This window comes from Panthera onca, chromosome X, assembly GCF_046562875.1.
Source record: "Panthera onca isolate mPanOnc1 chromosome X, mPanOnc1 haplotype 2, whole genome shotgun sequence".
Classification (NCBI taxonomy): Eukaryota; Metazoa; Chordata; class Mammalia; order Carnivora; family Felidae; genus Panthera; species Panthera onca.
The window spans coordinates 119921922-119947755 of NC_138357.1; the positions used below are offsets into that span (position 1 = coordinate 119921922).

General features: G+C 48.2%; 1 long non-coding RNA gene and 1 other non-coding gene across 2 annotated transcripts in view; both read right to left on the bottom strand.

Moving 5' to 3' along the window:
* Positions 1-25834, bottom strand: part of LOC145714330 (uncharacterized) — a 201029-nt gene that overhangs the window by 19875 nt on the left and 155320 nt on the right. The gene's annotated exons all lie outside the window — the stretch shown is intronic.
* On the bottom strand, positions 4799-4883 carry TRNAR-CCG (transfer RNA arginine (anticodon CCG)). The gene has a single exon. It is a non-coding gene; the product is annotated as a tRNA-Arg (tRNA).

Here is a 25834-nt window from a genome sequence, read left to right on the forward strand (position 1 = left end):
TCACGACAAAATCAATTTCCTTTGGATCACAACAAAATCCTTTCCTGAAAAGGAAGAAATAAATTTTGAATAGAAGTAATGAATAGGCACTTGGGTTGTTTGCTAATCCAGCTAATGAAAAGAAGTGAATCCTATAAGCACAGATGAAGAAAATGAAATTTCTTGCCAATCCGATACGAAATCCTAACACCGACCATGATTAACACAGAAGCGGTATACCGCTAAGCAAGGACATTAATGCCAAATCGTTCAACGAGGGTCATCAGTTCAAAGAATGTTTAAGATCAGTTTCTGTACAAGGAAACTTGAAATGCCCTGAAATCTGAGAGCTCGTACATGCAAGAAATTGGATAGGTTTTCCGCATTTGGGAACAGAGTCTAAAAATGTATGCGACGTTTTTGGCAGTGAATGTCATGTCAACTTGAAAATGAATTGGGAAGCTGAAAATCAATTTCTCAACTATCAAGAGTTTTAAAAAATTAACCAAGCGTGCTAGACAGAGGAAAGACTTTCAATTTCTGTGACAGAAAACATGACAAAAGCATTGTCATTTGAACAACTGGTCACAGGAAATGCAGTTTAAAAATGCAGGAAAAAATGTTGTAGAGGTGCGCGAGGGAGTTAACCAACGTATGCTATTTTTCCAGATTTTGTGATGCTTTTGGAATTTGCGAGCTTTTATTCTATTTGTAATTTGTTGCAATCTTTTTTTTTTTTTTCTCATTCCAAATCTGTATTTGAATTTTTACAACTAATTTTGAACTCGGAATGTCGTGTTCCTTTTTCTAACAAGGGGCCCTCAACGGGCGCCTGGGTGGCTCATTCGGTGAAGCGTCCGACTGCGGCTCAGGGCATGTTCTCACGGTTCTCGAGTTCGAGCCCCGCGTCGGGCTCTGTGCTGACAGCTCGGAGCCCGGAGCCTGCTTCGGATTCTGTGTCTCCCTGTCTCTCTCTGCCCCTCCCCTGATTGCACTCTGTTTCTCTCTCTCTCAAAAACAAATACACATTAAAAAATTTTAAAATGGGGGGGGGGCCCTCAAAATCACATGTTAGGCCCACAAAATCTGGATCCACTCCCACCTGCCCAACAGGCACGAGTGCATACATATGTGCGCACGTGGACACCCGTGAGCGTGTGCTCGCACGCACACGCAGGCTCACATCACCATTGCTCCTTCCCCAACAAGTTTTGGCAACAAGTTTTGCCACCCACCGCAGACACTAGACCCCTAGGATATCATCTGACCCTGAGGGAGCTTGTATTCATCGAGCCCGGAGAACACCACCTAAAAAGCTATTGCCACTCTGGACAGACCACTGTGAACGAAGTTGGCTCTGACCCAGAAGACCTCTGGGGAAGCCTCCTTGTTTTCGATCCCAGGCACCTCGGGAGTTCTGAACGGTTTCTGGAGCGTCTGGGGGAGTTAAGCTTGTTCAGCTCTCCAGAGCACCCTGGGGGCTACGGAATCCTCGATGGGTTCTCTAACAAGCTCTCCTTCCCAGCATCTTCTGGGCTCGTGGGGACAGCCCGAGTGCCTCGACTCCTCTGAAGAGCTGCAGGTCCCCGGCTCAGAAACCACCTCACCCTGGGGAATGAGTAGCTGCTGGGTGCCCAGGGAACGTCAGCGGCGAGGAGCTTTCCAGAGGCTCTCAGGGTTTAGCGGTTGCTTTGCAACAAGCTGGCAAAGCCCCAAGTAACCCAAGGGCGGGCTTCTAGGCCGGCTGTATACACAGAACGCAACTCGAGGTAGCGAAATGGCCCTGGGAACGTTTGCTATTTTGTAAGGCACCCCGCGGTACATGGGAGCCAGGACTCACCCCGGGAAGGAGAGAGGGCCAGCAGGGCAGTGAACGTCCACCTGGGTGGCGCTGGCGACAGAGCAAAGTTGAAGGGACGCGCGATTCAGATCTCGGCTCTTTCCGCATCTACAAGGGCTACGCATCTCTCGTCCCGTTTCTTCGTGTGGCCCATGAAATCCACTCAAACGTGGATACGTTGCAGTTTTGCTGAAGATGTAGGGTAACAGGGACTCACCCGATCTGCGACGTGCCGAAGTCCTTTGAAAGCGTGCCTTGGGTGTGTGCTTTCCTTCAAAAGTCTTCGTCCGACCCCCACCTCCTTCTGTCCCGGCCCCAGGCAGCCTCGGTCCCCCAGCTGCCTCTCCCATACGCAATCCGAGCCTCTCCCCACGGATGTCACGATTGCTGGTGTTCCGTCCGGGCACCACGTATCGTTACGGTTCTCCGAATGGGATTTTTACCCTCGCAAGTCAACCTAAAACTTAATTTTCATATTCGCTCCATACAGGCCCATAAAGGAAGTTTGAAAGAATTTATAGACGGCGAAAGAAAAAAACAAAGAACCCGCATCATCATGTCACTCCCACTCCCCGTTGTTCACCTTGTCGCGAATCTTCCCCCAGATTGGATATCCACCGAAGTTTTTGTCTCTTTGTTTTTCACACGTGGTTTTAACCCCTCCGTGTATACGTGTCTACGTAGCGCTTTTCAAACGTGGATCCTAAAAGTTTTCCATGTTACCACATGGGCCTCATACACATTTATTTATTTAATGGTTTTAAACGTTTATTTTTGAGAGAGACAGAGCGTGCGTAGCGGGAGGGGCAGAGAGAGAGGGAGACACAGAATCCGAAGCAGGCTCCAGGCTCCGAGCTGGCAGCACGGAGCCCGATGCTGGGCTTGAACCCACGAACCGCGAGATCACGGCCTGGGCCGAAGTCGGACACTTAACCGACTGAGCCACCCGGGCGCCCCACGCCTCGTACACATTTAAAGGCCCGCATGGCACACCCTTAAGTACCCAGTCCATATTGATTTACCATATTAGTTTCCCACTGCTGCTATAACAAATCACAGATTGAAGAGCTGAAAACAACACGGATTTATTATGTGACCATTCAGGAGTGCAGCCATCCGACGTGGGTCTCACTGGACTAAAGCCCAGGTGTCCGCAAGGCTGCGTTCCTTCTGGAGGCTCCAGAAAGAATATTTCCTTGCCCTCTGCAGGTTCTGAAAGCCACCTGCGTTCCTCAGCTGGTGGCCCTTCCTCTACCTTCGAAGCCAAAAACATTGCTTCTCTCTGTGCCTTTCTTCGGCTTCTACTTTTAAGAACCCTTACAATTGCGGGAGCATCGGGGTGGGAGGGGGCGTTCAGTAATCTCCCTGAGTAGCAATCTTAATTCCACCTGCAACCTTCATCCCACGCAGCCCCACCCCCCCCCCCCCCCCCCACCCCCCGGTCATGTCAGGTGACATATTCGCAGGCCCCAGGAATTAGGACGCAGACCTCAGGGTGGCCATTATCCTGCCTTCCATACATAACCACTTATTATTGGACTTGGAGGTTGTTCCTCACTTTTGACGAGACCATTGAAATAAATGTCATTGTTCAGTTTGCTTTTTCCCTATTTGGTACACCAATCTTTTCAGAGGCGCCTGGGTGGCTCAGTCGGTTAAGCGTCCGACTCTTGATTTCGGCTCAGGTCACGATCTCATGGTTTGTGACTTCGATTTCATGGTTTGTGAGTTGGGCTCTGCGCTGACAGCGCGGAGCCTGCCTGGGATTCTCTCCCCCACCCCCCTCTAGAGAAATAAATAAACTTCAGGGAAAAAAAACCCGCAACCTTTTCTAGCTACTAATCTTTCTTCTTAAAAGGAAACATGATGGGCGTGTGAGCATACAGCTGACACCTCAAATCGCATATGTTGTCTGGATGGCGAAGTGGAGAAGGAAAAAATCAGGAAATTGATTTTGTTACGAATCACGTTGAGAAAGAACACTTTTTTGAAAAATCTTTCAAGTGTCTTTATTTTGAGAGTGAAAGCACGACTAGGGGTGGGGCGGAGAGAGAGAGAGAGACAGGGAGAGAGAGAGGGAGAGAGAGAGAGAGATTCCAAGCAGGCTCTGCAAGGTCAGTGCAGGGGCCAATGCGGGGCTCGAACTCACGAACCGTGAGATCTCGACCTGAGCCGAAATCAAGAGTCGGTCGCTTAACTGACTGAGCCCCCCAGGCGCCCCGTGAAATTTTAATTATGGTTTCAAAGTATAATTTGCCTCCTCCCTCACTCCTGCAGCCCCCTGGCCTCCATGCCCTCTGCCATCGCACAGGCAGGCTCTTACTGTGTGGCCTTTATACCGGCTGCTTCATTCCCCAGGAGTATGCCGCCCCACACATCCACCGTTTTCCTTCTTCTCCTCCAGTTTTTTGCTCAAACACCTCTGCGAACATCACCCCCGTGGACCGACCTCTATAAAATTGCACGATCGCCGTGACCGCTGGTGTTCCCTACCCCCGTCCCATTTTCTCTCCTATCACCACTAGAATATAAACTTCAAGAGAAGGGATTTCTATTTTATTTGCTGCCTTGTGCCCGGTGATTAGGATGGGGTCTAGTATGTATTATGGACTCAATAATTTTATTAAATGATCGAACTGATTTTAATGCAGTCCAAGCATGTTATCCGTTGGGTGGTGAAAAAGACTTACCAAAAGGCTCTTTTTTTAGCAGAATGTTCCCCATTAAGGCATACTCTTGACACATGATTTGGACAGCGACAGGCCCCGGGAGGAAAGCAAATCAACACAAAAGAGAAAGACGTCTGTATTCAAAGAGCAAATGTCTAAGGTGAGTGTGTCGCCTTTACTCTGATTCTTTTTTTGTACATTTATTCATTTTTGAGAGATAGAGAGAGACAGAGCATGAGCGGGGAAGAGGCAGACAGAGAAGGAGACACAGAATCCGAAGCAGGCTCCAGGCTCGGAGCTGTCAGCACAGAGCCCGACGCGGGGCTCGAACCCACGAACCACGAGATCATGACCCGAGCCGGAGTCGGATGCTCAACCGACTGAGCCACCCAGGCGCCCCGCCTTTACTCTGATTCTTAACTTTTTTTTTTTAATGTTTATTTATTTTTGAGAGAGAGGGAGAGAATACGAACGGAGGAGCAGAGAGAGGGGGAGACAGAGGGCCCGAAGCCGGCTCCCTGCACGTCCACACAGAGCCCAACGCCGGGCTCGAACTCTCGAACCGTGAGACCGTGCCCTGATGGATTCGTCTTCGTGAAGTTTCCACCAACGACTTTTGATTGTCCTTCCCACACAAGCAGTGTGGACTCAGCACCGCCCCGCTCTGCTCGGACACGCTGTGATTTTACACTCGTGTGTTTGTAACTGTTGTCTAATTGTATTCCCCTACTCGGCAGCTGCTAGCCCCCAGCTTCCTGGCTGTTCTCTCAGCTTCCTCTTCCTTCTGCTCCTTCCACTCTGGGCCCATGTTATTTCTCTTAAAGCAAGCTTTCAAAACATCGAGACAGATAAAGATCTGAGGACCATAACTCTTGTATACTCCTTAAGGACAATCTCTTTTTTGTCTTGGATCCTGTATCCCTAACAATGAAACTGTGCCAAGAATCTATTTCAAAAGCCAAGGCAGGATATATCCCTGTGCGACTCGCGGCAGATAAACAGCTTTCAGTTTAATCCCAACAAGAATAAGCAAATGGACACCGATACTCGGTTTAGCATTTCACTAACGTAATCCCTTTCCTGTGCAGTGATACTGTTCTGTGACTTACTTGTGTGTGTGTGTGTGTGTGTGTGTGTGTGTGTATGAAGGACTGTGGTTGTGGGTAGATACATATTTATTCTCCTGGGACATGAGGCTTTCGGCTCTGGGGGCATTCAAGGGCTTTTAGAAAATGCATGTGAATGTTCTAGCAAAAGAAATCATAGGTCATGCTTATCTTTGGTGAAAGCCACATGTGCGCTGGATGATTTCTCACTCACAAAGATAAATCGTCTCCTTCAAGTCGAGCCCACTGCCAGGGAAGTGTGGGGGGAAGTTATTCCAGGTGGTTTCAGCCCAGGCCTCTCTTGTTGCACTCCCATCTTGCGTACCAGCTGGGGTTGAGATGAGAGGAGACACAAAGGGTCAGCTTGAGGTCAATGCCAGCCCAGGACATCCGATTTGGCCCCGGGTTAATTACTGGTGGGGAGAAGTTGGCCAGTTCCAAGAGAGTTCTCAGATTCAATGTGAATCTGTACGTTGGGCAGTTTGTGTGGAGACCAGGGTATGGAACTGGGAATCAGGGTCACAGTTGTCCAGTTAACAATTCTAGATGTGAGACTCCTCCGGTAGATCCAAACCGAGGTTGGCAAGACCAAGGACAATCTATGGGATTGATAGTATTTCAGTTTGAGGATAAATTTGGAAGACTCACAACCCCAGATATTTGGAAAATGGGTTTGATTCCTCTCCAAATGATACAATTAGCTTGAAGGGAGGAGGAGTGACAGTGAATGATTCGAGAGAATACCAAGAATTCACCATAAATTACTGGTGAATTACTGGAAATTCTAGAAAGTTTATTTCAGGGTGACAACTAAGGAGGGAGCATTTCTTAATTCAGGGTCTACATCTCTCCCTGGGTTCCTGGTGTGTGGTAGGAAAAGGATGGTTTAGGCAGCAAAGGATTCACAGGAAGGAGAAATTGGCCGCACAGATTTTGAGGGGAAGAATGGAGTCGGGCATCTTTCCAGTCAGTACAGGCTACAGAGAGACGGACAAATCCTGAAAGCGAAGCTACAAGAATAAGGAACATAAAGTAGATGAAGAATTACCCTTCTCTCCTCCAGCTAGTCTGACTTCTATTGGCCTCTCATTAAGCAGCAGCAAATCTTGGTTGTTGGCATTTTCGGGAAGATGAGCATTTTTTCCATTGAATTCTTTCGTGTTATCCCAAAGTCCCCAGGAAAGAAAACTAATATACTTTCATGAGCTTTATATGAAAGAATTCAGAAAGTCCAGTAAAAACATTTTCAGAATGCAGAGCTTTCCGTGACATTCCAGATTTATCTCAGACCCGCCAGGGGAAAACTTGTACGTATAGAAAAAGTGATGGGCGTGGCCCAGCGATGGGCAATTTTTAAGAGACTGTATTTACTCGGCTTCTTTTTTTGTAAGGAAACAGGTTGAGTGTATGGTGAGGTGGTGCATGGGATGACCCTAGAGAGCAAACACTGTCGGGACAGAGAAACTCTAGGGATGTCCCCTGATCTGCAAAGGGTCAGGCCCGCCAGTGGTAGAAACTGCTAGCAAAAAGAATCCCCATGGATCCATCCTGGCTGGCCCCATCCTAGGGCTTCAGGTATCTTGTTGGCACGAATACCATTGGCAACAATTAGCGTGGGTGCCTGTTGACTGGGTTCCCCCCAGCTGGCCCTTTTGGGACCCCAAACTAGGGGCTACCTTCAGCTGTTCAAACTCATTCAGTTTCATTCCCGGCTTCAGGGACCCTGATACAATGGGAGGCCTGGGGGCTATTCATATTCCCCCCTCATTCCCACCCTATGGCCTGGCTGTCATTTGGGGAAACCGGAAGTGGCAGAACGGGAGTGGGGGGGAAGGGGGGACCTTGTCTCCAAATGAATTTCAAACTGTGGCCCCAAGCCCACGTAAGACCTCAATAAAAATAATTTTAAAAACACACTTAAAAAAAATTCTAGCAAATTCGTAGAGCATCTGCCCCAAGTAAGGAAGGTCTGACGTCCCCGTCCCTTGCTGCAGATGTCTGTCCTTTCTTCCATTCTGGGGTAGTTGTTCACCCTGCAGCCTCAGACATTTGATAGATCCAAGGAAAGCAGAAACTTGTAGTTTCGCTGTGTTTTCGGTATCGCAAGGGTGTGAGCCATGCTTTTACTAGCCCCGTCCACCTCCGAGAAGAAACTGGAAGTCCCCTGCCTTCCGGGGACCAGCAGCATCAACATCACCTGGGATCTGGTTGGAAATGCAAGTTTTCTGGCCTCACCAGCAATTCTGGGGGTGGGACCGAGCAATCAGCACTCGATCAAGCCCTTCCAAGGTGATCTCGCTGGGAACCACCGGCTCTAGAGAAATTGATCAATTTCTTTTTGGCTGCAAATTGAAACCACCTGGGACTGCTCAACACCCCCCCCCCCCCCCCCCCCGCCGCCCCCAAACAGACCAATTAAATCAGGCTCTGCGGGGGGGTGGGGGGGTGCAGCTCTTTGCTGTGGGTGTTTTGTTTTTTGTTTTTTGCTTTTTGTTTTGAGCTCCCCATGTAATCTTGTGAGCTGAAAAATCTCCAAGTAATGATCTGGCCTTGGCTCGGTGGGGAGAATCTGCCTTAATTTTTTAATATTTATTTTTTTTTACATTTATGTATTTTTGAGAGACAGAGCCCAAGTGGGGGAGGGGCAGAGAGAGAAGGAGACGCAGAATCCTGAGCAGGCTCCAGGCTCCGAGCTGTCAGCGCAGAGCCCGACGCGGGGCTCGAACCCCCGAACCGCGAGATCCTGAGCTGAGCCGAAGTCGGACGCTCAACCGACTGGGCCGCCCAGGCGCCCCTCTGCCTTAATTTTCTTTGTAAACTAAACTTCATCCCAGTGCTGATTTTTCTTTTTTGGAGTGAGGCATTTCTCCTCTCGGAGCATCCCCTCCGCATGTGGCCGTGAAAGGCAACAGGGGTGGGTGTGCTAGTCCCGGGCACACGGGCACGGAGCCGCCACCCGTCTAAACGACAGGTCCCGGGTGGCCCCCAAAGGTCTGCAGCATCCCTAAGCTGAGAGGGTCCTCCCCCCATTTTGTCTTTGGGTTCCAGGAGCAAAGAAAATACACGGGCTCTGTAACTGCTCGTTACCCTGGATTTCTTGTCACCGAAAGGTGGAGAGAAGGTTCTGACAAGCAAGGCGTTTACTGGAAAGTGAGCTTTCCCTTTTAATAAACGTCCAGCGTTTTGCCCTGGCAAGCCAGCCGGCCTGGAGGCAGGTGACGTGGGTCATTGTTCCCGCTCAAGTTTTTCCCGGCGAAAGCAGCTCACCCGTCAAGGAGCAGATGTGCAGACCTTTGCAGAAGCTGGGACCCATTAGCAAGTTCTCCGGCCCCGCGCCCCTGCCGGTGCCCAGGGGGTGCTCCTAGAGACGCGTGACCAGGGTCAGGACTGACCCAGCTTGGGGGCTGAGACCACTAAGCACCCCGCCCCCCTCCTGTCACAGCCCCGGTGCCCTATCTTCGCCCCCAAGATCCTACTCCTGCCTCTGAGGCTGGCAGGACTGCAGCCTTTTTATTTTTTTTAATGTAAAGGTTTTTTTTTAATGTTTATTTATTTAGAGAGAGAGAGAGAGAAAGAGCGTGAGCAGAGGAGGGACAGCGAGAGGAGACAGATGATCCCAAGCCGACTCGGAGCTGTCGGCACAGAGCCCGATGCGGGGCTCGAACGCACGAACCGCGAGATCCCGACCTGAGCCGAAAACAAGAGTCGGACGCTTAACCCACTGAACCCGCCCAGGGACCCCGGGGGGCTGCAGCCTTAACTCCCAGGACCCCTGTAGCCGCATCATCGGCGCATCCTCATTTCCCACCACGATCCGGTCCTCCGCAGCGTGCTCACTCAGTGCCCGTCACCCCTCCACAGCCTCGCCGCCCTGGCCTCCTGCAGCTCTGTCATCTGGTCCTAAAAGGCACCTTCCACCTCCACCTGCCCTGGACTGCTGCCCCCTGGCCTCCTCGCATTGCGCCCAAGGGTCTTGGCCGAGGGTTTGGAAAGGGATTTGGAGAAGAGCGGTCCTCTCAGCCCAGAGGCCGACCGAGGAGCGTCCGGGAGCCGTTGCGGGTGGAAAAAGGCCTCGCACCGAATGGCGTGACCTGCAAAGGCAGAGAAATGCCGGGTGAGGGGACCGTCGCTGCCCAACGGGAATAGAAAGGGGCCACAAACACAAGCCACGTATACAGTGTTACATTTCTAGTGGCCACGTTAAAAGAAAAAGTGCGAGGAAAATGGTGGGTAATTTTAATAATGCATTTTGTTTAACCCAGTGTGCACCCAATATTGTCATTTCAACATATAACCCGTAAACCGTATTGACGTATTTGGCCACGTTTGGAGGGCTCAATAGTTACCGTGTGGTACGTGGCTGCCACGCTGGGGAGCGGTGTAGACGCTGACGGTGTAGACGCTGACACGCAGTGCCCCGGAAGGAAAGAGGTCAACATTTCCTCTAGGCCTCAGGGGAGAGGGAGAAAACCAGGTCTTCCCCGAAAGAAAGGCCCAGAGGCTTGTGAGAAGGGAGAGCGGGGGGGGGGGGGGGGGGGGGGGGGGGGGGGGTAGCGGGGGAGACTCCACTAAACCAGCAAGCAGCTTGCTCTGAGGAAGGGGGAGGGGCCCCGGTGGGGGGGCCAGGGCAGGGGTGCCTCCAAACTGGAGGCAGCAGAGCCAAGATGCCAAGGGTTCAAGACAAACACAACAAAGCAAGCTATTCTAATGAACTTGACCCACCCGCTGCTGATTTATTTGCTACCACTGGCTTCCATCACCTGTGTTACGGGGTCAGAACTTCCAGACTGCAGATAAAGGAACAGAGCTGCAATTTCCGTGGGGCCATTAATCTTAGCTTGGTGGTGGGGCAACTGGGAAAAACAGATGAGTCCCTCGTCTTTGGTGAATAACAGCCCTGACGAATCGAATCCAATTCGAAGCGGTAAGTGAAGGTCTTTGTGCAGCACAACAAGTAATTTGAGTATCAAAAGCAGCAGGAAACCCAGAGGGGACCCGGAACTTGATAGAGGGAGCGTGAGTGTTCAGTTCTTTGAAGACGGAAGTTTCTGGAAAACGCAAGGGAAAAAAGCCTGGACTAATACATCCAGGAGGAAGCAGCAATTTTGGGGGGGGAGATTTTTCTCAACCTCTTGCAAAATAACCAGCATTAAAAGCAGTTAAGGAAAACACTGCAAGTTTAAGGTCTTGACATTCTTCTGTTTCTTTCCTGACAAATAGCACTACGATGGGGGAAGAGGGGGAGCCAGAGAAAGCCAGGGGGAAAGAGACTAGCCTGTCACCATCTCAGAAGGCAGTGAGTGTCCAGTGAACACATCTCTGAGCGGGGGACTGCCCGCAGGGGTAAGAGACCTCTGATCAAAACGCCTCTTTCAGGGACAAGGTTGGAAGGAGGTACAGCTTGGTCCCACAGAACGGTCTCAGTAAAATCCTTGACCTCCATTCCTCAGCTCTGCTTTCTACATTTATTCTGGCATAGGCATTCTTAGACTAAGGCAAAATCAATTATGTACCTATAAATGGGCCATTTCAGTTGCTTTTATTATTTAAGAAAATTCAACCAGCAACTACGACGACGGCACTGGTCTACGCCCTGGCTAATCCTTCTGCGTTTCTGCCAAGATCTGCAAAACAGCTTTGCTAAAGACTTCCCAAAGCACGGAACGTGTTCTTAGCAAAGGAGACTGTTGTTTTCAATAAGCTTTTCATGTATGTTCTCACCCGGTCACTTTAATATTTCAAACCAAAACAAAACGGAAATGCCTTGAATTTCGAGATCGGAATGACTGTGATCAACAGTCTTTGCCTCCCCAGCGGCTGTTGCCTTGACGGCCAACACTTCAGAGCCAGATGAAGGCAACATAGCCCTTCAAGCAGGGGACCACAGTGCAGACAGCAGCCTGACGACCAACGAAGAGACAAACGTGCCTTATGATATCTTCAGAAAGCGAAATGCCTCTTCTATCAGAAAAACCCACTTAAATGCATGCCAGGCGATTGCAAACACATAGTTAAGGACAAGGAACGGTGTTCAAGAAGCCAGAACACAAGCAGCGTGGCTGACCTAGTGGGGCTAGTGACGACTTTTTCAATACAAACATGAAAAGACCTTTCCCTTTTCGGAGTGGGGAGAACCAAAAAAGGACTCCTTTGTATAAAATAGCCAATGTCAGAACTCTGCGCAGGGCCCCAGCTGTTCAAATATTTTATTGCCAACAAATTTCATGGCGAAGCGTGCTCCCCTTCACGAGGCTCGGGTTTCTCCTGGGTTTGCTGTTAGAACTCCCCGGGGGGCTGGCCTTCTCCAGGTCACTAGTTGCTAGTATAGGTGGAAAAAAGAACTCTGCAAGGGGGGGGGGGCGGTGCGTGGGGCTCTATGAAAAGGTTAGAACAGCTGCACTGAAGGACCCCGATGCGCTTCATTCCCCACAGCTGGCTTTTCTGGCCTCTGTTCAAAGTAGGATTTCCAGAAAGTTTCTGCAAGTCGTTAACGACGGGCTCAACGAGACAGTAAAGGTATCGCAAGGAGCGTTGGAGGAACTGCGTATTTATAGGCATTAAAAAAGAAGGCTGTTTGGGGCGCCTGGGTGGCTCAGTCGGTTAAGCGTCTGACTCTTGATCTCGGCTCAGGGCATGATCTCGTGGTTTGTGAATTCGAGCCCCGTGTCAGGCTCTGTGCTCACAGCGGAGCCTGCTTGGGATTCTCTCTTTCTGCCCCTCCCCACCAAAAATAAATAAATAACCTTAAAAAAAAAAAAAAAAGAAGGATGTTTGAATGAGATGGCTAGATTGCACACGATACCGCCCCATCCCTACAGGGCAATAACACTATGACCCTTGGGGTGATCTTTTCCACCAGTCAGAAAGGATTTGCATTTCTTCTAGACAAAATATACACGTTAACACATAACTTCACATCATCTGGGTTCTTGTTTAATGAATAGTAAATAGCAAGTCAAACAAAGATATCTTCTATAGCCAGTTACGTAGTCCTGGGCTGGCCGTGGCAATGAAAGGACGTCCTGAACGCTCCTGGCCTTTATTCTGAGATTTAGGTCATTTTTCTTAACACCTGACATATTATTCCTCTCCTGATCTATTCTGATGCATAATCAAGATGATAGGGAGAATATACTGGCAAATTAGCCTTCACGATGTGGGAGTTTTCCCTACACCCCAGAAACCTGAACTTAGGTGTGTTTGGCCTTGAGGAAGGAGAGTGAAGCAAAAGCGAACAAAGCAAAAGTGGCTTTAAAAACAAACAAAGCATAACTATAGGCCTAATGTGCCCTACCAGAAACCAGTAAACCGGTTTGGAAGCAGCTTCTGACCTGCATTTGTGACTTTAAATAACACACTTTGTTACCGAAGGATGCACACGCTTTTTTCACAGTTTATCCGGCGTTAATTATGCAACACTGAAAATGTTCATTTCCCGGGGCCGGGGATCAGCTAGCAGGAAGTAGGACAAAAGAAACCAAAATGAAAAGCTGAGATTTGGAGGCAGGCCCTAGGCTGGAGTTGGGGAGGGTGGGGAGGCTGCCAGGAAGAAAGGCAAGAAAGGCGCGGAGAGGAGGGAGTCAGAGGTGGTGACCTGCTGGGGAAAAACATGTGATGGAATGGTTACAGCTGCAGCTGAAGGGAGAGCTCAGAGGAGCGGCAGATATGCAGCAAATTCTGCGGGGCAGAGAGCGGTCTGCAGCTCGGGGCCAGCCTGGATGCCAAGCTGGGCTTTAAGAGCTCGTAGGAAAAGTGCCTAAAAAGCAATGACGTCACCAAGGGGCCAGGGTGATGGGTGCAGGCCACCCTCACCTAGGAAGGGTATTATATCACTGACATTATTGAGAATTGCTGATGCATGGCGGTAATAAAAAGCAGACTCGTAGGTTCATTATTGTGTCAATGACGAAGACCAGCCCAAAGAGAACAAAGAGGCGGTTTCATCCGGAGCTGGGGACTCGGCCACCATCACTTTTCCCAGTAATTCCTAAACTCGTCTGCCCATTACTATCACAATCACAATCAATCAAATCACAATCTTTGAGCCCGGGGCCCCGCGAATTTCTGAAAACTCCCCAGGTGATTACAATGGGCTGGAAGTTTGAGAACGAGAGCTCTAACTAACGCTTGCTACTTGAAGTGTGGTCGCCCAACCGCTAGCAACACCTGCTTTGTCTGGGAGTTTATTCCAACTGCAGGTTCCTGGGCAAAACCCTCCCTCTATTGAATCAGAATCCGCATTTTACCTAAGCTCCAGGTCATTCGTATACACATGGAAGTTTAGGAGGCACTCCGCGTGGCCTCTCTGTGAGGACAAACCCTTAGGATTAGTTCCTGCCTCTTAGCCCAAAGAAGAGATACCCTCTCCCTTCCCTCACCTCTTCGTCTAACTGTAAATTGCTACAGTTGGAAGCCCAGGCATTCTTTCGGAGAAAGCAGACGATTTGTCACCGGAACTAGTTTTTTTTTGTCACCCTGTGCTGAGGGACAGTGCACTTGCCTATCAAGATTCCCAGCAACGTCAGGAAAAATTGATTAAGGCAGAAGCCTCCAAAAAACCAATTTTGTCTTTTCCCGGGAAAAGCTTTTAGGTTGAAGACTCAAAGAATGTTCTATCAGGTTACCTAAACCCTTGAAGTTTGTCTGAATAAAACAGTGTCCATAAAAAAGACCACTGATTTCTACATGTTTTAAACACGTTTTACAGGAGAAAGGATTTAGGGTGGGATTAAGTCATAATAAGAAATGTTTCTATTTGTCTTCCCGTGTGTGGGTATAAGGTCAAAATTTATTATTGACAAAGATCTTAAACTGAATCAACTACATGTTTATTTCTCTGGAACTACACACACACGCACAGAGGCTGAAACCATAAAGTCTATTTCTTAAAAGAAGTTTTTTTTTTAACTTTATTTTGAGAGAGAGCACAAGTGGGTAAGGGGCAGAGAGAGAGGGGAGAGAATCCCAAGCAGATTCTGTGCTGTCAGCACAGACCCCAACGCAGGGCTTGAACTCATGAGCCATGAGATCACGATCTGAGCCGAAATCAAGAAGCTTAACCTATTTCTTATAGGGTCGCCTGGATGGCTCAGTTGATTAAGCTTCTGACTCTTGATTTTGGCTCAGTGCATGATCGTGCACTTCGAGGGTTCGAGCCCCACGTCAGGCTCTGTGCTGACAGCTCGGAGCCTGGAGCCTGACTCGGATTCTGTGTCTCCCTCTCTCTCTGACCCTCCCCTGTTCATGCTCTGTCTCTCTCTCAAAAATAAATAAACATTGAAAAAAAGTTTTTAAAAAAGCCATTGAAGAAGCCAAATATATATATAAAGTCCATTTCTTATAAAGAAGTTACTTTGTGAGGATATGGAGTAAGGAAATGACACCAAGTGCTGACACAAATCCACAGGAAGAAATGAAGAGAACCAAAAATGGTAAATAAGAAGGTTAATATAACAAATTCTATAAATATATATTTGCTCTCCTTTCTTCTCTCAGCTTCTTTAAAAGACATGAGATTATACAAAGGAATAACTATAACAACATATTGTTTGGTTTCTAGCATATATACACATATGTCTAGCAGTAATGGCACAGAATAGGGGGAGGGGTGGAGCTATACAGGAATACAGTTTTTTATATCTTACTGGGATCAAATTAGTATACCTGAAGTGGATTTTAAGTTCAGATGTACTTTGCAAACCTTAGAGCATCCACTAAGAAAAAAGAGAGAGAGAGAAGAAAGAAACAGTAAAAATATGATCGAAAAAATTAAAATTACACACTAGAAAATATCCACTTACTACCACAGAATGTAGTAAAGGTGGAAGACAGGAACAAAAATATCTGAGACATTTGGAAAACAAAACAAAATGCCAGAGATAAATCCAACCGTATTGAGAATAACTATAAATGTAAATGGATTAGACAATGCAATCAAAAGGCAGTTACTGTCAGACATTTTGAATCTAAATGGGTCTCTTGTGGAAAGGATTTCTGAAACATATGTAAAATCTTTGCTCTCCCACGAGCTGAGTTCACAAATCAAGGGCTGACTGCGAGGCATACACACGTAGTAGGTAGGCAGACATCTGCATGTTTCCATTAGAAACGCTACATCTTGAGACTCTACACCTTATCAGTCTTATGGAAAACTAACATGTATGCCAAAATACAATGTCCAAGTTGGAGACAAAATGGTTAATATCTGAAGGAGTAATGAAACCGTTAAGACTTTTCTGTTACACAGAAATCATTTACATCTCTACCTGACAACAAACTTTCTCAGTGTATCAATTGTCCACAAGTTATCATTTAATTTTGTAAAGACTTGGGTCGGAATCAAGTAAATAATAAGGCAAACAAAGTTGCTTACGTGAGCTGCCCCTGAGGTGGGCTTGTAGGTAATGTTCTTGAATGCCATTGAAAGGGCCCACTGTAATCTATTTGTGTTCCGTGTTTTGGAAATCTTTTCTTAATAAAAGTAGATTCAGTTGGGAAACGCTTTTTAACATTACAACAACCATTGCAAGGCTAATATTTACTGCTGATTTCTTCCCAGGCACTCTACTGAGTACTTTACATCCTGTATTTCATTTCGTTCTCACTCCAAAGCTAAGGGATGGGTGGATAATGGATGATTAGCTCCATTTTCTGGATGAGAAAATTAAGGCTTAGATAAAATAAGTAGGTTCCCCAAGGTCATCTATCCAGTAAAAGGTGGAGACCGAATTTGAACCTGTGGTTTCTTACACTGAAAGCTTTTGTATCTCACAAAGAAGACTTCTAAAATCTCTCTGTATCCACAAAGACAGTGTCTGAAATATTATATGTGTTCAGTATGTTTTTCTGGTTTATAATTTTTTTTAAATCACCAGTTTTTAAAATAACTTTTTTAAAAAAAATTTATTGTTTTTGAGAAACAAAGAGAGACAGAGAGAGCACGAGTGGGGGACGGGCAGAAAGAGAGGGAGACACAGAATCCAAAGCAGGCTCCAGGCTCTGAGCTGTCAGCACAGAGCCCGGAGTGGGGCTCGAACCCACGTACTGTGAGATCATGACCTGAGCTGAAGTCAGACGCTTAACCCACTGAGCCACCCAGGCGCCCCATGTGTTTCTGGTTTAATTGAAAATTCAACCAATACAAGCAAAGCAAAGAAGTAATAAATAATTTTAGAAGGTCTTTCCCTTTGTGCTTCTGTACAATCTCTCCCTCGCGAAAGGAGCTTCTTCTCTTTGCCCAGAATCTTCTTCACCTCCCTTAGGTAACAGCAATTGCATCACTCGAAGACACTGTGCAAGTTACAACCAAGTATGGGCATAAATCTTTTTATGACAAAGTGCGGGCAGTGGAAATGTACTGGCCTTGTCACGGGTTGATTCCATCTCTGTTTCACCTAGACAGCTAAAAGAACATGAACAACTATCATTCCCTAGATCAGTTGAGGAAGTTGAGTGAGCATGAACTTTTCAAAAATTTACTTTTTACAGGTGAAAGACCAGATAGGCCAAGCGAACCCAAGGTCACAGAGCAAATCCTTAGAAGAATGCAGGAAACACGGCCAACTTTTTCAGTCCAAACTTCGAGTTTTAACCACTGGACAGCCTCTCTCTCCAAACTGTTTTCTTCCATTTCAACGTCTCCTTTCTTGAGAAAAAAATCATGCCCAAAAGATAGCTGCTTATAGATGGGGGAGAGAAAACACTTCAGAAAAAAAAGAAGGTCTCTAACGTGTCTGGCAGGGGCAATTTTCTTGATTATAACAGTGAATGATTTTTGGATTTCCATGTAAGTGACCACATGCAGCAAGATAAAACTGCCAAACACCTGGCATGTGTCATGTACTCTTGGCTAAAGGAACCTAAGCCGTGGGAACCCAGAGCCCATCTCTGATCGTGTGCTACAGTAGGGTTGAAGTCCACAGTCGAAACGATTGTGTTCAGATGCCCTCTTCTAAAAGCCATGCACTTACAGGTCTCTGTCCACCTGGAGGCTCGAATGTGTGCAGGTGTCCTGCGTGCCCTGAATTGCCATTGTCATCAATTTCCATCACCTCTTCAGAGGCACCTTAGTCATGAGCCAAATGAACAGTCTGATAGCGTGGCAATGACCAGCAAGTTCCTGGTCCTACCTGTCCTCTGTCCGGAAAATCACAGGGCTTGCCTGCATTGGGATAATAGGCATTTGATCCACAGGCTCGGGCAAGGGGAAGGCAGGATAAACGGTGAAGAGCCTAGAGAGGTGAGAGACGCAGCAGGTATCAAGAAGCTTCTCAATCAATCAGACCTGTTGGCTTTGTGGACCGTGTAATTGATTCCCGTCACAACGACTCAGCTCTGCGATGTCTGGTGACAGCGGCCCCAGATAACACATACGTAAATGGATGTGTCTGTGCCCCAGTAAAGCTTTATTTGCAAAGAAAAAAGATGGCTGGCTGGATTTTGCCTGCGAGCCATAATTCGCCTACTGCCGAACCAGAGGAATAGGTATGCAAACGTGACTCCACCTCGAGCCTGGACTTCAGAACTACAGATGTCAGGATCTGAACTGGGAGCTTCTGACCTTCTAATACATCGCAGAAAGTGGGTGCTTTCAAAATCTTTTTATTTACTTATTTACTTTGAAAGAGAGATAGAGGGCAAGCAGGGGAAGGGCAGAGACAGAAAGAGAATCCCAAGCAGGCTCCGCGCTGTCCGCACAGAGCCCGATGCGGGGCTCGAACTCACCAACCGTGAGATCATGACTTGGAGCCGAAACCAAGAGTTGGACACTTAACGCATTCGCGTCATCAGTACTCGGGTTACGAAATTGCAAAACGCCACCCCCAGCCTCCCAGAGGTTCGACACTATCCGGTGAGCCAGGCCTGTCACTGTGTGTACCTGCCGTCCACTCAATTCTATTGCCACAGAGTGTTTCTGTGTATGGCCCCATCGCCCCCACCCCTCAGAGTGACGACCCACAGGGGTTCCAGGCCTGGGTCCCCCCCCAGCAAGCTGTCCCGGGTTGGCGTCTGAAGCCTGAGGCTCTGCTGGTGTTAAGAAACAAAATTCAATGGAGTGCATTTGAAACATCTCATTGGCTTTATTCAACGATTCATGAATTGGACAGCATCCTACGTAGCAGACAGAAAGGAACTCCAAAAAGCTGTACAACATGGAAGGATTTATAGGCAGAAAGGGGCAGGAAAAGGAAGTTTCTAGCAAAAAGTAGATTGTTTCAGGCAAGGTCACCTTCCTACAGGGGACGGAAGGGGTCTGCTGGGCGGATTCCCCACTAGTGCTAACACGTACCTCCAGATCTTTAAGTTCTGCTTCCTTTTGGCTGAACAGTTGGGTCTCGAAGTCCTTTCTCTCTTTGCATATTTTATTATTGGGGGGGGGGGGTGCAAGCCCTGCCTTCAGCACTTGGCTCACAGAGAGCCTCAACTGTCTGTCCCATCTCACCGCTTGCCAGTTTGACCTTGCACTAAACACTACCACACACAGTCAGCCGACTTCTTGGCCGCTTTAGGACGAGATGGCCTTTCCTCCGGTTTCCGATCACGTGGTCCTCATTTCCGCCCGAGACCCCATCAACCTTTGCCATCCGTGTGCCTGCTGCCACTCTGTTCTGGATTCCTTAGGGATTCTCCGAGGCTGAAGCTTTCCGTACAGCGCTCCTCTTTTCCTTCCGAGTCGTCAGCATCGCCCTTACTGGCGCGTTCGTGGCACGCAAGCACCACTACCACTACCACCCAAAGGCTTCGCCTCCAAATACCATCATGCTGGGGATTCGGTTTCAACATGTGAATTTTAGGGGGACACACACATTCAGTCCATAGCAGCATGGTTACGGGCCTCTCAGATATTCTTTTGTGTGTGAAGTGTCTCTTCCAGTCTCTTGCCCACTGTTCCATGGTCTTGTTTGTCCTTTTGTGACCGATCGAAGGAGGTTTTTCTTTTTCCTTTTGGCCCGAATGCTACTCATGTTGCTATGGAACATGTTACTTAAAACTTCCTTCGTGCCTTTTCAGTTAAGATTTTAATCCTCTCTTGAAGCAAGCGTTTTGCGGAGGGTGTAACGTTACGATCTGCTATGACTCATTTATGAAAGGGTCAACCAAGAGATGTTTTTTTTAGGCACCGGAGCTGAAGAGACGAGGAATTTCTCAGCAAGATAAGGGGAGCCCTGCAGCACAGCTGGAAATATGGAGGGTCAAGAAAGTTGCCTCAGGAGGAAAACTTGAGAAACCACGTGCTGTCCGAGTCGTGGTAGGACAGGGTCTGCCCCCGAGCGTGAGGGCCGTTTCAATTTTGCACCCCGGGGGCCTTAACGTGCCTCACCCTGGTCCAGACCCTGACTGGAAGCCCCAAGTGGCACACGGCGCTGTGTCCATTTGACCTAGGCGTCCGACCTCGGCTCAGGTCATGATCTCACAGTCCGCGGGTTCGAGCCCCGCGTCAGGCTCTGTGCTGTCAGCTCAGAGCCTGGAGCCTGCCTCGGATTCCGTGTCTCCCTCTCTCTCTGCCCCTCCCCTGCTCGCGCTCTGTGTCTCGAAAATCAATAAAAACTTTTAAAAATTTATTTAAAAAAAGAATAAAGGACATGCTATTGCCATTTGTTTTTGGTCGCAATTTCACGCGGCCCGACTATTTGCTAATTGCCGGGCACTTTGCTCCCCTAATTATGAACCCTTCGGGGATCAGCCCCATTTTACAGTTCAGGCAAGTGAGGCTCATCAAAGCTACAAAACGTGCCCCAGTTCACGCAACTGCTAAGATGTAGTGCCAGAATCCCAAAGGAAGTTGGCCTAAGTCCCACACCTCAGCTCGTTCCCGCTCACCAGGCTGGATCTTTCTGGGGGAAGATGGAAATTGACAGCTCTGGGTGTGGTGTAACCTGAGGCCCTCGGAGCAGAGGTTTATAGTCTGTTATGTTAGCGATGACCCACATTACGCAAACCTATTTAGTGCAAATCTCGTACGTGAAATGTAGATATTGAGGAGTTTGCATAAAGTGGCGTGGGCAGAGGGAACTCAGAGTAAGTCCTCACGCATGACTAACTGAAGTTGAGAGAGATTTCATAGGTGGGGCAGGGGTGGATTTGTGTCTGAGGAGGGCTGCAAAACCTTTCACTAGAAAATTCGGTTTCAACACCGGTGAGGCAATCTAGTCTTTGTCCACTTTCTGGAAAAAGGAAGGGATGGTTTTGATTTTATTTTCTGCTGTGGACGAGGGAGTGGTTTTATTGATAAACACGGCCGTTGTGAAATTCTGTTTTGAGCCCAGGGCGTCAGTACGAGTTACGGCCTGCAAGAAAAATATGCCCCTTTCCAGTGGAATAATTACCCTCTGCTTTTGAGAGTGAACCCTATGCGAGTGTAGGTGAAAACTGCCAAACGTGGGCAATTTCGTACGGTATCACCTACCACATCATCAAGAGCAGGGTTGGCAAACGTTTCCCGCAAAGAGCCCAGACAATAAATATTTTAGGCTTTGCCAGCCAGAAGGTCTCTGTTCGACTACTCAGCCCCGCCACTGTGAAATGGAAGCGACCATAGGAAATATGTAAATGAATGCCTGCGGCTGTCTTCTAGAAAAACTTCATTTATAAAAACAGATGGGGGAGCTGGCTTTGACATGCAGGCCATAGGTGGCCGACCCCTTTTCTAGAAGCAGCCTTCGAGGGTAATTTAGCGTCTTTCTTTGCTCTTTAATATATTGAATTTTCTGTTCTGTGGTTTGTTGTTGCCCATGGCTTTGGTTTTTGTTTTTTTTGGTTTTTTTTTTTACAATTCTTTTAAAGCTAGAATGTTAAAGATTAAAAAAAAAAAAAAAAATCCCAGACGGTGCCAAATTTCTTTGAACGGGGAGAAATGGTTTGGCCATAGCTCCCGCGTTCTAAGAGGGCAGCTGTTTTCACTCTTGCATTGATAGATGGAAGAGGCATCCGGTCTCATAATAAGTTCCAAGTTCCAATTTGGTATTTCAAAAATAGAACTTGTTGCTGGAACATCTCTATCTTCAAGCATTTGGAGGGGCTGCTAACGAAATATCATGGGCCCGATATGTCACGTGCTTAACGCTGTTATTAGGTAACGCATGAGAACCTCTGCTTTGTGCAATTTACTTGTGTGCATTACGTGTGTGCGCACGAATAAGAACACTGTGCCCGGGGAATGCATGCTGAAAGAAAAAATAAATGAATGCATAACACGGCTTTACCTGAATGTACTAGAGAGTTCCAGTGGCTGTGTATGGATTCACGCCGATGCTGTGATCATGGCCACGGGCTTGGATTTCCAGTCTGTCTTCCCTGTTGAGCCTTGGGCAGATTGTGTGGCCCATCTCCTCCCTCCTCCCTCCTGTATTAAGAGGTTGTTTTAGAACCGAGCATTGCAAACTCAGATGCCTCCAGGGGCCAGGCTGATAATACAAGGAGGTAAGCACAATACGAAACACCAGATGTTAAGTTGATGGTACTGTAATCTACGTTCTTTCGTGGCCTTTTGTCTTTTTCTTTTGATGAAGACTATTTAAAAAAAAAAATTTTTTTTAACGTTTATTTATTTCCGAGACACAGAGAGATAGAGCCTGAGAGGGGGAGGGGCAGAGAGAGAGGGATGACACAGAATGTGAAACAGGCTCCGGGCTCCGGACTGTCAGCACAGAGCCCGACGCGGGGCTCGAACTCACAAACCGTGAGATCATGACCTGAGCCGAAGTCGGTCGCTCAACCGACTGAGCCACCCAGGCGCCCCAATGATTAAGACTACTTTTCAGAGCAGTTTTAGGTTGACAGCAAAATGGAGGGGGAGGTGCAAAGACGCGCTACGTCCCCTGTCCCCACACATGCCCAGTCTCCTCCATGGGCAACGTCCCCGACAGAGGGGACATTTGTTGCAAACGATGAATCTGCACTGACGCGGCGTCAGCACCCGGGGTCCGTGGTTCACATCAAGGTTCACTCTATGGGTTTGGACAAACCGTGTAACGGCGTGCATCTACCATTACAGTATCGGGCCGAGTATTTTCCCTGCCTTAGAAATCCTGCATATCCCATTTATTCATCCTTTCCTCCCACGCAACCCCCGGGAACCACTGATCTTTTTCCTGCCTCCATAGTTTGGCCTTTTCTGGAATCTCACAGAGCATACCTAAGATCGTGTATAATTCCGGAATTATATAGGGCATGGCCTTTTCCGACGGGCTTCTTTCGCGTGATAATTTTCAATTAAGGTCCCTCCACGTTTTTGTTTTTGTTTTTGTTTTTGTTTTCATGGCTGGAGAACTCATTTGTTTTTAAAGCTGAATGATGGTCCGTTGCGGGGACATACCGCGGTTCGTTTCTCCATTCACCCACCGAAGGATACCGTTATCGATTCCAAGCTTCGACAGTTATAGCTGCAGCGGCCGTGCACCTCTGTGTGCGGGTCTTCGCGTGGACGTGAGTTTTCAACGCCTTTGGGTAAATGCCAAGGAGTGCAATTGCCGGCTCCCAGGGCGAGAGTGTGCTTACTTCGGCAAAACAGCACATGGGGTCGGCAGCGTTCGAGATTTGGGCCGTTCTGATAGGTGTGTGAAAACTATTGTTTTCGTCTGCAGGTCCCTGATGGCGTGCGATGCGGGGCCATCTCACCTCTCAAGGGTGCCGCCCTGCAGAGAAAGGTGGACGCTATACAAAACTACTTGCCAAGTTCACCTGTCGCCCACGACTGTCACCTCCTGGACCAAAGGAGGGTTTGGCTACCCCAGCGCCGTTGATAGGTCTGTGCCAGGGAGAGGAGGGCTAGCTTTTCCTGGCGTTGAATGAATGGGCTTTAAGGATTTCAATAACATGGATTCCCTGAGCTGAACTTTATTGGCCACCTCCAGGCTCGCTTAGTTCGCTTGGACCATCTGTCTATAATAAAGTAGCTGCCAGTCACGGTGGCCGCCTGCCCCAAAATAATCCCCCCAAGGGACTGTGACTGGATCCTGGCTTCCTTTTCACTGCCCCCTCCTCCACTCTCTCCAGGAGTGTCTCTCACAGGGCCATAATGCGAAAAGAGAGACTTTTGGAGATGATTGTTTTCACCGAAATATGATTTGATTATTAAAAAAAAGGTTTTAAGTCACATTGACTTACAAAAGCCAATATTTCCATAGTGTTTAGATCTTCTTTTTTGTCTAAAGAAGTAAACCCCATCCAATAACCTGGAGTGTGTGTGTGTGTGTGTGTGTGTGTGTGTGTTCGTTGTAGGGGCCCAGGGCAGGCTGCCCCAAAACGGGCCACTTTGGCATAAAGATAATTTTGAGTTAAAAGTAATCAAAACCCAGCAGATGCAGGAAAAGCTCTCAGCCTCCCCCTCAGCTGCCTAAATTTACATTGGAAAAGAGAGCCTGTACCAAGAAGAGAGCTATTAACAGACTCTCTCCTTTACCTAAGAGACTTATCTGCATAATAGGGAAACCTTTGTTTCTCCAAACTCCTCCTTTCCCCTTCATGCTAATGAGCTTTCTCCCCTTGGCGTCCTCAGGCCCCTACCCCTCTCCTGAGCTCCAGATGTCGGCTACACCTCAGTTGCCTCATTGTCTTTGAAATGTCCAGGTCGGTGTGGATTCCCTATTAAAATTGATTTTCTCCTGTTATTCTGTCTCCCCTCAACTTGATTCTAAGTCCGGCTAGAAAGACCATAGGGCACAGAAAGGTCTTCCTCCCTGACCGTGTGTGCGTGTGTGTGTGTGTGTGTGTGTGTGTGTAATAAATACTCACGGAAGGAAACTTGAGGAGTCCAGAAAGGACAAGAAAGAAAATTAAACCGATCCATAATCTTACTCATCAAAGAGAAGCATGATTAACATTTTTTGTTTCTTTCATTTCTTCCCCCCTCCACATAGAAGTTCTAAAGTCCTACGTACTGCAGCTCTGGAAGTCAACAAGCACACAAGGATGTATCTATTAGGCATGTAGAGTTGTGCCCAGCTCTTTACAAGTAACCTCTCTATGCCTGTTCCATGACCTTGTGAGAAGTAAGGGAGATGACCTGTTGTCAGAAATACCAACTGAAAGCTGTGCTGTCTCGTTAGCAGTAGGTTTACGACCTATGGGATATAGGTACGCACCTTCCCACGATGAGTCCCAAACCCTTAGACCCTTCGCTTCCGGGTGCTTCTTCCCCTCTCCGTCTCGTGGGCTTATTTTCGCCGGTTTTGCAATGAGCATGCGCCAAAGAACAAAGGGAGGGGGGCCTGAAAGTCTCTGCGCCCCCCTCGGGGAATGTCCATTTGTTCCAATCCGACTTTCTCCTTTGCCTCAGCTTTTGCTACCGTGGTGACAAAGCGGCCGTAGACCATACGTGGATAAGTGGGCATGGCCGTGTCCCAGGAAGACTTGATTTACAAAACGGCTCTGCCCGTTGAGTTGGCAACCCCAGATCTAAACAAACCCAGCAGGCCGGCATTTAAGATGCCCACCGGTTAAAGAGTTTCCCCCATTACTCTGCCGCCATTTCCCTTGGCAAAGACGGACAAGGACAATGGTGTGGTCCTCCAGAGACACCATGAAAGGAAAAGAGGAACAAGTGTTCTTTGGAACAAAATCTACATCTCCAGTGTTCTCACCTCCACGGGAACATATATATGTGCTAGGAAATGATGCCAGGACAAGGAGCCAAGTAGAGTTGTCTGAGCGCTCCGATTCATGGCTGGAACAGAACTTGACGCACACATCTGCTCCCAAGGCCAATGGAAGCTGGGCTGGTACTCATCCACGGTACTCGTCACTAACATGTACTTCCTTCTGGGAAATCTGAGAAAGTAGAGCGTCGCTGGGGCCCAAAGTGAACTTGCCCCCCACCCCCGAGCGGTCCCCGGTTTTCCCTGGTTCTAGGGTGGTGACGGCAAAGGGGATCTGCACTACACTGGATCCGTTTCACGGCTCCCTGGATGTTTGGATTTTCCTCTGCGAGGATTCAGGAGAACCACTTCTGGGCTCTTCGCTGGGGATCTGCTGGCTTCCCAGCAAGCCCCGAGGCAGGGTCGGGTTGTCAACGCGCTTCTCTCACGGTGACGAGATGATTCCCACATGACCCGACTTGTGGGGGAGTCTTCCTTTCCCCCCAGAGAGCTGACTCATGGGATGTATTATAGCCAAGATGGCCTCAGAGCTAGCTCAAGAAGAGAAGGTTGCGATAATTACTCCCCAGGGGCTGCAGAAACTTGCCTGAGAATTTAGTCTGGGGAGCCAGAGGGCACACTCTAGGAGTGGAAGCTGGAGGGAGG